General features: G+C 41.1%; 1 pseudogene; it reads left to right on the plus strand.

Annotated features, from left to right (window-relative positions):
• The first annotated feature begins 2,949 nt into the window (after positions 1–2,949).
• LOC121425918 lies at positions 2,950–9,403 on the plus strand (annotated as a pseudogene).

Here is a 9,403-nt window from a genome sequence, read left to right on the forward strand (position 1 = left end):
CGTAATTCAAGGGCATTTTCTGAAATCATCTATTTTGTTTTTAAATAAATTTTGTAAGATGATATGGCAAGGTAGCTGTAGCAGGGTTTATTGCGACAACGAATCGCAAATAAATCAAGACCCCCCATCCCGCACTGACTGAAATTCAGACAAAATCAATATGCGTCTGGAAGGGCAGGCGGAACATGATGAGGTAAAATTTTTATTTAAGATATGGGCCTATATGGTTCGTGTAACTTTCAGATATTGCGTACATTTCAATTTTTTGATTTCCGAGAATTTGTTTAATTTCCCGAGAACTACCTAAATATGAAATCGGGAATTTTCCTTCAAAGTAGAACCTCTGATTTGAATGTTAACACATTCCATACGTGCATGGTGAATGTGTAGGTGGGTCGGGCTATTGTAGTAATAAAAAGTAAAATATGGACGCGTCGTGGTCTAGTGGTTCATGACTCTTGCCTTTCAAACAGAGGTTCGTGGGTTCGAATCCTAGCCGAGTGGCGTGTTTTCCTTCAAGAAGAAATTTATCCACACTGTGCTGCACTCAACCCAGGTGAGCTATAGGTGAATGGGTATCGGCAGAAAATAATTCCTCAAAAAGCTGAGTGCACCAGAATCGGTATAGCCTAGCTTAGCCGGGTATTTATAGGCGCGCTGGGAGAACAGTTTTCGGAACTGAAGTGGCTACCCTGTATTGCTATTATTATGTATCGTTGATAGAAGTTTCGTCCATTTAATATTACCTTTAACTATATTATGTATTCTTTTATTTACTGACTCACATATTATTTGGCTGACCCAACCCTACACGCATACTGCGGCATGGGCATCCAATGTTCCTAATCTATAAAACGAAGTATTTTGCATTTTTTAAAGTATATATAATTATGTCTCATTTTCACATACTTTGTAATGTTTGTATATTCTTGATTTTGCATGTTATCTTCATGGAAAATAAATTAATTCAATTCATCTCGGAAATTGACATCGATGGTTGGTATGCATGGCTTCGGATTAGTACTCCTCAGCAATCACGACTGCAAGCGCGTACCTATCTGCTAAGGGAGGGGGGGGGGGGGGGGAGTGCCCCTACATAATTTTTGTGAGCTCTTGTTTAGTTGTAAGAAACAATTATAGCAGGGAATTAGTTACAAGAAATGGCAGTTGGCAGGGAAATAAAAGAATGCACCCCTCCTGACAAAGAGTACTCTAAGGGCAGTATATGTAATGTTTTGCTTATCCGATCGCACGCAGGTTTTTTATTCCCATTACTTTTTTTTTATTTCAATGAATATTATGAAATTAAATCAAATTGTATCAATATCACCGTTATTGAAGGTATGTCGACTCGTTTCCATTGTTTTTCTTGAAAATTTAAATTTCCCGTCTTTTGTGTTATTCACCATAGCCTCCTTTCAAATGCTGCCTCCCCGTGGATAAAACATAGTACATGTATCTACATTGTGCACAGGTTGATCGAGATATTAAGGATTTTATGTTTTTCTCAAAGCAGCCGAATCTATTCTATTTCTCAGTATTATTTTATCATCAAATTGTAGAATACATACGTATGTGCCTATTTCAGCCCCCACCAAAAGAAATATTGTTGCTTTTGAGATATTGATCGAAGAAAATAGGGAAAGTCGAGGCGAATGCTCGGTTTCCCCATGGAAAAACGCAGTAGCTACATGTGAAAGAGAATTCTTTTCAGTCTTATCACTTACTCAGTCTATACTGCTTCATTACCACGAAAATATTTATCAATGTGTAACTCAATGGGAAAATAATAGCTTAGAAACACGGAGGGTGCCCGATACCAACAAGGGAGCCATCTGCGGTAAAGTCCCCCAATCTTAAATAGTTAAAAAAATATGCAAAAAAATACTCTTGTAAAGTTTAAAATTTAGAAGTTTGAAGTCTTCTGAGTTGCGTGTTTATCTATTTTATCCCTTTGAGTTTGTACTTAGATCTTGATGTAATACTAGTTTAGAAACACTGGGATATCTGCTACAAATTACATCCCCCTCTGTAGTATTTTTTTTTGCTAAAAAAAACCTTTTTGGACAATTCTCTTGAGGCCGAACACCACTAACTATTTCCCCCATAAACTCATGTGTTAAAATGAGATTTGAAAAAAAAATCGCCCAAAATAAGTCTTAATAATGATACCATCCAATTTGTAATCATTTGATAGTCAATCCAATATACTTCAAAAACTAAAAATATGAAAAGGGGGTTTTCAGTATTGCTTCGCGCTACAGGGGCTCTAACCAAGACAACATACAAGCAGCTTTAAAAGAATAATATAACATGCTTATCATCTCAACTGGTGCAAAATGTAGGTACTGCGTTTTTCCATGGGACAACCTAGATACTGCGTTTTGCAATTACCGGAAAGTGGCTTTCTCAAATGAAATTCAGACAACTGACTACTTTTCTGAAAAAAATATGAAAAATGTCAGATACTGTGTTTTTCCGTAGGGTGTATAATGTATTCATCGTGGTATCGTCTAAATATATACAATGGATTTCAAAACCAATTTCACGAGTGAATGGACAACTGTTTTATGATTATAATTCGTCATCTCATTTTTATAAAGGATTTCGTCATCTATTCTACAAAATGGAAGATTCCGGGGGTTTTTGTATAACTTTCCTGCTTTACTGAGAAGAAGGTTAATAAAGCATGCAAAGGTCAACAAGTGCCTCTCGGATGATTCAATATTTACCCCTGCTATTTGATTTCATATTTTTTTTCAAAGGTGTATGCAGAGATCTGCACGACGTTGCACGATGCAGAGTCATTTCGAGCCAGACATGTCCGAATGTTTGCTAATACCACGTACTTTGGGCCTGCGGTGATCATTTTCCTCGGGACAAAAGGGTGAAATCAAACAGTGAAACAGCATTTATCATCCAATCACCTTTAATGTTACAGAGGTGTGGTACACTAAAATATTGCATATATAGGTTTGAAGAGTTTCCACCGAAATTATTACGCGACCGCTTAAAGCTATTTGAAGGTTGTAGATGTCGATGACTTGCCAATGCTGCTAATCATGGCTTCTCATCTGGTTACTGCCCTTTTACTTTTATTTATCATCGACATTAATGTTTCCTTTGCTCAAGTGAGAGTCGAAGTAGCCGAATTGGGGGAGGTCGTAGGGAACAATTATGACTTTGATGGCAACGTAATGGAAGAATTCATGGGTGTTCCATACGCAGAACCCCCAGTGGGAGAATTTCGATTTGCTCGTCCACGGCCCAAGCTGCCTTGGGAGGGAACACTGAATGCAATGACTTTTGGCGCTGCCTGTCCACAATCACCAGTGGAAGGTCTTGATGATCTGTTGATAAGCGAAGACTGCCTCTTCCTGAACATCTTTGTACCACCCGCAGCAACCGAAAATAACAAACTGCCTGTCATGTTGTTCATACCAGGTCGAGGATACCGAGCTTATTCTGGATCGGAGTACATCGGGAGGGATATGGCCGTCAAAGGTTCCGTCATCGTCGTCACCATCAACTACAGATTCCTTACATTCGGCTTCTTCAGCACGGAGGATGACACCGTACCGGGGAACTACGGACTCTGGGATCAAAGATTGGCCATACACTGGGTGCGGGATAACATCGGAGCTTTCAATGGTAATGGGAGTATGATTACCATTGTTGGCCAAGGGCGTGAGGGAGCTACAGGAGTTGTAGCTCAGACCCTTACTCCTTTAAACGATAATAACTTGTTCCAAAGAGCTATTATCCAGAGCAGCACGTCAACCGATGCTTCCTATATCAGTTTTGAGGGTCAGGCTAGGAGGTTGTCCAATATCGTCATTAACACCCTGAACTGCAATGAAATATCATGGACAAAAAATCTAGCTTGTCTTCGGAATAAAACATGGGAAGAAATCGTAGCTGTCGATTACACCGCTCTCGGGGATGCTTACTTTGAACCAAGGATCGATGGGCTCTTCTTTCCTCGAACCCTCGATAATCTTCTAGATATGAATCTTACACACCAATATGACATTCTGATGGGAGTCAACAGTGACGAAGGGGCAGCGCTATTAAACGGGTACGTCGATGTCAATGAAGCATTTCAGACTGTCCAGGATGTATCGAACTTTGCTTATTACGATACTAGGCAGAGGTACAGAACTGATGACCAGGCATTACTTGCAATGAAGGCCATCGATTACAGGTACGACGGTCCTCTTCTAGATCTCCCAGATGCGCAAAGCGCAATACGCTTTATGTTTGATATGTACGCTGACCGGTCCTACCTTTCTAAAACCATTCAACTCTTGCGCAATCACCAGAGGAGCACCGAAACAAATGCATATCTGTATTACTTTGACTACGTGGACACCAACTATAGACTGATAGATGACCCTCTTCGGGATCCAAACAGGGCAGTTCAGGGCGAGGAATTGTTCTACCTCTGGGATTCGATTTTCGGCAGAGAGACAGCCTTGAATGCTCCGCCTGGAAGTACGTCCGCGTCAGTTCGTGAGGTTATGATTCAATATTGGACCAACTTCGTAAAAAATGGGTAATTATAAATACTGATTAAAATGATACCCAATATCGGGTAGAAAAGGAAATGTGCACGTTTGCCGGGTATTTTTGTTCACCCACATTTCGCTATTTCAACGCAACATTAATTACAATTGATAAAATCATCGGGTATCTTTTTTACCCAAGCAACATGCACGTTCCCATTTACCCATTATTGGCAATGATTGGGTAAACCTTTTTATCTTTTAGAGTGTAGTTTGTACAACAGAAGGAGTTTTTACTCGTGAATATAGCCAAGTTAATTTAAGTATATGCGATAACAGTGACGTGAGTAAGAATTGACGAGAGTAAGTATTCGACCCCACCCCAAAAAAAATTATGTTTGGAGAATACCTGAAATTGTTTTTAAAAAACCGATATGATATGTATAACCTGAGATGAGATGTAGAAAACTACCGTCTGGATCATTAGGGAAAGGGGATTATGTGTCTTGTGTTATTTTAGTTTCATATCTTTGATCGGGTGAATATAACCCACTTTATCCTACAGCATGATCAGGGATCCGTAACACAAGGAATAGCGATTAATCGCTAAATGAAAGGACCTATCAAGACCTACGGTGTATGCGTATTTTGTTCAGTTGACTGACTAGGACCAATCAGAATCTTTGTGTTACGGAGCCCAGGGGGCCGTTTCGTTAAAATTGATTATCATTGTAACTTTGCTCTTATCATGCTGATTGTAACCATCGTGGACAGGGGCGGATCCAAGATTTTTCAAAGGGGGGCACATTTTCCCGAGGAAAAATTTGACAAGCGAAAAAATCCCCCCTAATTAAGTATATTTCGTCCACGAAAGAATTTGACAAGCAAAAAAAAGGCAAAAACAAAAACACTGCCTCTAGCGGGGGGGGGGGGGGGGGGGGCACGAGCCGGCTGTGCCCCCTCCCGTGGATCCGCAAGCTATCGACGCAACATGGCTCATCAGATAATACAGATTGTATACATCATTGTACTGGCAACATTTCTATGGAACGGGACGCTATAATTCAAGAGGCAATGTAAAAATATATATTTAGAACAAAGTGGAATAGAAGGGAACCTTGATTTTTTTAAAGGAAAATATGTAAGGGAGTGATATTGGTGTTAGGTTAATCAAGCCCGTAAACGGGGGGGGGGGGATCAAACCCCTAAAATTCCCAAAAAAGAATAAAAAAATGGGAGAAAAAGGAGAAGAGAATTAAGGGAAGAGAGGGAAGGAATCGAACCCCTAATTGAAAATCATGGCTACGCTCTTGTAAATGGTTCTCGAAAAAGCCAGTCTATTTTTGTAAAGTGCTCTTCAAGGTGTTTGATATTTACCCCCTCCCCCCACACCTAAATAAGGGGGGAACGTATTTATATTTTGGCAAAATGTTTCTCTTACTGCATGCCAATCAGTAAATAGGATGAGTACATTTAGGATTTTAAGGAATTGTGAACATGGTGAATGGGATATTGACAATGCTGAAAACTTTCATGAAACGATACCGGGGTGTTCTTTCTATGGGGGGACACGTAAGTTATATAGACAAGCAAACTACATATATACTAATTTCACGTATTTCAATTCTTTATTTGCAGAGATCCAAATACTGACGTTCAGCCCCAAGCCTGGCCCAAGTTTAGCGATGACACCTCTGAGAGTTATCTCGTGATCTCTGACACGATTGGAACAGGTGAGACACTACGGAACGAGTATGTCGACTTTTGGTTGGACTATATTCCAGAGCTTACCCGCGATGATGAGGCTGAAACATGCTCTTTGGCTGCACAACCTTCAGATATCTTACGTGGTGCTGAACCAGAAACAAGTAATTTCGTGATTGTCAATGTCACGAGTGGAAACTCTGAGTTGGGGCAGGTTCGAGGCGTCCTACGCCGAGCAGACGATGGTGTTGGTGGTCGGGAAATAGGAATTTTCCGAGGTATTCCATATACGTTGGCACCAGTCGGCGAAAGGAGGTTCCAGTATTCTGAAGTCCTTACTAATTGGGGCGAAAATAGTATCCTAAATGCGACGGAACCGACAGCAGCTTGTCCACAGGCCCCGTCTCCTATTCTTGGAGCTTCTGAATACAGCGAGGACTGCTTGCATCTCAGTATATTCGCACCTGTGGTAGAGGAAACCAAACAAGGTAGTCTTCCTGTCATAGTTTATATTCACGCTGGTCAGTTCCGCTCAGGCAACGGTGTTGTCTTTGATGGAAGTACTCTTGCTTCTTATGCTGAGGCAATAGTGGTCACTCTAAACTACCGGATTGGAGCACTGGGTTTTCTCTCAACAGGTGACGAAGTCGCCCCTGGCAACTACGGTATCATGGACGTTGTTACAGCCCTGAGGTGGATTCAACGATACATTGGCAGTTTCGGCGGGGACGCTGGCAATGTCACTGCCTTTGGAATGGGTTCTGGAGCTCAAATAGCTCACTTGATTTCATTAAACGGACTCAATGATAGACTAATGCATAAAATAATCGCGCTTGGCGACTCTGTTTTATCGCCCACTATGTTGACAATAGTGGAGCGAGATCCACTCCCGTTTGCTGTACAGCTCGCGACTGCCCTAGATTGCCCTTCAGAAACGAACACTGAGCTAGTCGCATGCCTTCGAACCAAATCAACTGCAGATATCCGACAGGCTCCTGTAGGAGGAAGCAACTTATTTACAACTTCGTTTGCCCCTGTAATAGACGGAAAGTACCTTAAAGACTCTGCCGATAACATTTTAGCCTCGGGTAACTACGAAACAATCCCCATACTCGCAGGAGCAAGTGAATGCGACAATACCATCATCACTGCTCTATACCTTAACGAATCTGTTTCTGATGGGTGCCCAGATCAACGCTTTGCAGGAGCTATCATCGACAACGCTGTAGATATTTTCTACGAAGGCAGGGACGAGTTCGCCTCCCTGTTTAAGATGTTCTATTTACAGAGTGAGCTCTCCCCGACTGTACCGAATCCAGACTGCAAAGTTGGGCAACAGATCAGTGAGTTCCTGAGCGATATCTGGCTCAACCTCCCTCTGATGCAGACGGGGAAACTGATGGCGAAATTTGACAAGGAGATGTATCTGTATTCCTTGACCTTTCATGCCAACGACCATGTCTATCAACCGTTCCTACCACCATGGGTAAGGACGTCCTTCGGTGATGACTTCCCCTTTGCATTTGGTTGGCCATATGACAGCCAGATGATCCTTCAGAGTAGCTATGGTTACAGCCCCCGGTCGACAGGAAAGTTGCCATCAACTTCATGGAAATGATCTCAACGTTTGCCAAGTCAGGGTAAGATAGTTTTCATTACATTTTATTCATTTTCAGCGTGTAGCTGTTTGGAGGTTCTAGCTATGCCATTATTTCTTGATATAGGAGACAATAACATAATTTATTTCGTTTTTATTTTTCGTCCCAATCAAGACTGGCTAAAATTCATTGAACTAAATAGGGCAGAGTCTACCTGTTTCCCATTATACACCAAGTTTGGACTTTGAAAACAAAATTATTACACATGATCTAAGTATTGATGTTTCCAAAATCTAACCTACCACTCATTAAACATAAAGCTATTAATATAAAGTAACAATATCAATAAGAACTAGAATATGATAAAAACAGCCCCATGCTTCACGAAATCTATATAAGAAAATGTCTTTTGGGGAGACCGTCAACATTGTCATTCAGCCCAAACGATATTTTTCTTGACTTTTCAGTAAAATGATTGCATTTGCTTATTGTTAATATAGAAATTGAATAAAAGTTATGAATCTTGAACCTTAATTCTAATACACCTTTACAGGTACACACATGTTGTTTTCAATACATAATCCAAGTCACTTTTTTTTACATTTGTTATATTTCAGTATTCCATCAGCCAATCCTACTGACCCTGATTCAGTATGGCAACCTTACGACCCACTCCGATACAATGCTCTCCAGCTGGACTCCTGCCCAACCGAAGCACCCATTCCACGCGCCGAGGAGAAAGACGTCTTTTGGTACACTGTCATATCTGGCTTGAAGGAGACGCTCCTTGACGACGAAGTTGAAGATCCGGCTCCGACAGTTTTCGTTAATAGTTTCATTGGCTTGAAAATGACGGTGGCCCGAGCAGGTCGTACCATCGGTGCACTGGTGATCACACTGGGGGTCATTGCGGGCTTAATATTTCTAGCGATCTTCATGAAACTATGCTTGGTCTTTAATCGTTCAAACAATAAACCAGTTTAACATGTGTTTAATATAATGGCCATCTCTGCCACCCGACGACGTACGATCAATTCAAATCTTAAGAATGAACATAGATAGTGCTTTCTCTAATTAGAGTAGATAAAATTACTTCTGACATGATAGTCCCAATTAATCCTCCCAAACATACAAGAAATATGTCCCGTAAAATCCGTTTGTCAGGCGTCAGCAATATAGGGAGTTTTCGCAACAGCACGTTTTGTAGTACGTAGAGAGATCTTTCACGCCAATGGAGTCTTTGTCGAGGGTCGGTGAAATAGACGTGAAACAGACGTTGCGTCCGTGACTCTAGACAACCACATATTTGCAATTTGTCGTCAGCTCCGAAACAACAGACGAAATTAATGTTCCGATTCACCAATTTTCGACAAAGACCTCCCTGGTTTTCAATGTGATTTGCTTTGCATTTTCAATGCATTTGCTGCGTCCTAGGATTGACCATGCGTCGCAGTGCAAATACTCCTTAAACGCAGGACGAGACGCGGAATTCAAATTATTTTGTAATAAATGTTCACTTCGCAACCTGTTCTGGTATTCTTGAAAGTTTCTGCACAGTGTTTAGTCATTTCTTGACACTCTGCATAATCTGGGCGT

This window comes from Lytechinus variegatus, chromosome 13 (assembly GCF_018143015.1).
Source record: "Lytechinus variegatus isolate NC3 chromosome 13, Lvar_3.0, whole genome shotgun sequence".
In the NCBI taxonomy this organism is placed as follows: Eukaryota; Metazoa; Echinodermata; class Echinoidea; order Temnopleuroida; family Toxopneustidae; genus Lytechinus; species Lytechinus variegatus.